The following is a 1,336-nucleotide window of genomic DNA, read 5'->3' on the forward strand; positions in this document are numbered from 1 at the left end:
TCCGGAGCACGCTTTGGAGGCTTAAATGTGGACATTCGATACTGCAAGGCCTCATCATTTGCTGCTTCCCAAAGATCAAACGCTATCTTGTGTCGGGCTTCTTGGATGTTCTCGTCATTCACCAAAGAGAAATCTAAACCAAGTAGATGGCACTCTATGAACTTCAACGAATAAGCACCACAATCATTGCCACTCGTGTTTAGGGCGCGCATCGGGACATATGAAACAGTATACTGTTTGACGTTGAAATCTTTCTTCTTATCTGATGACTGGACAACCTTGACGATTGGTGGAATGAGGACGGCGAATGCTTCCACGGCCTTGTTGTTCTTCTTACCCCCACAATCAAAAACCTCAACAGTCCGGTTCATAAGATTGACGCACATAGAGATCCAATGGATTTGGTTGACACAAATAGGGATGTAGAGACGATCGACATCAACACTCCAAACCGAACCTGTGCTTCCATGATATGGAAGCTCACCTCTTCCATACTTGAGAAGGTTGTTATCGACTTTGTACCCTCTCCTGTTCCCATCAAACTTTCCGTAGGCGGTGATGATCTGATTACTGAACATACAGTTCATAAATGCTACTCGGTTTGGCTTCCACCGACGCAATGAGGTTTTTTCCCGAAACAAATACATCATGGCGTCCATGTCCTGAAAAAGACAATGCATTTTTTTTAAGGAATGAGAACCAATAACATAATTCAATCTGCAAATTAAGTCTAAGCTAAACTCACATTGTTCTTCAACCATTCATTAGGGCCCATTATACGCGAAGCCAACTCTACATCAAATTTAAATGGCCCAATCTGAAGTACTCTGTAAATAGAAAACACTAGTGTGACGATGTTTGTGAGGAAAATTGAGAAAAATAGTAAAAAAAATACAAATATTACTTACTTGGGCTTGAGGATCCATTCAGTTAGTCTGGAAAATTTGTCTTCTGGAACAAAAACCAATTCGTAGTTGTTGTCTTTGCAACGGACTTCTGGATCATCTATATCATTCAAGAATGGTCGGTTGAAGATCTCTTGAGATGGATCAAACCCCTTAACATGCGACTCTTGTGTAAGGTTGCCCATTGTCTTTTGTAAGTGCTCTTGGGTCCCTAAATTGAAATCTAAAGTGTCAAATAAGCTGCCAAACACATCAGACAACTCTGGATCCTGGTTATAAACAGAAAAACATGACATTAATACTTTAAAAACATATATATGACAACATCAAATACATGCAATTTCAGTACATCATCCTTACTTCAAAATATTACAAACCACAAACAAACCATCATCCTTACATCAATATTACAAACATCTAACAAAACATCA

The sequence above is a fragment of the Brassica oleracea genome, chromosome C9 (assembly GCF_000695525.1).
Source record: "Brassica oleracea var. oleracea cultivar TO1000 chromosome C9, BOL, whole genome shotgun sequence".
NCBI classification, from domain to species: Eukaryota; Viridiplantae; Streptophyta; class Magnoliopsida; order Brassicales; family Brassicaceae; genus Brassica; species Brassica oleracea.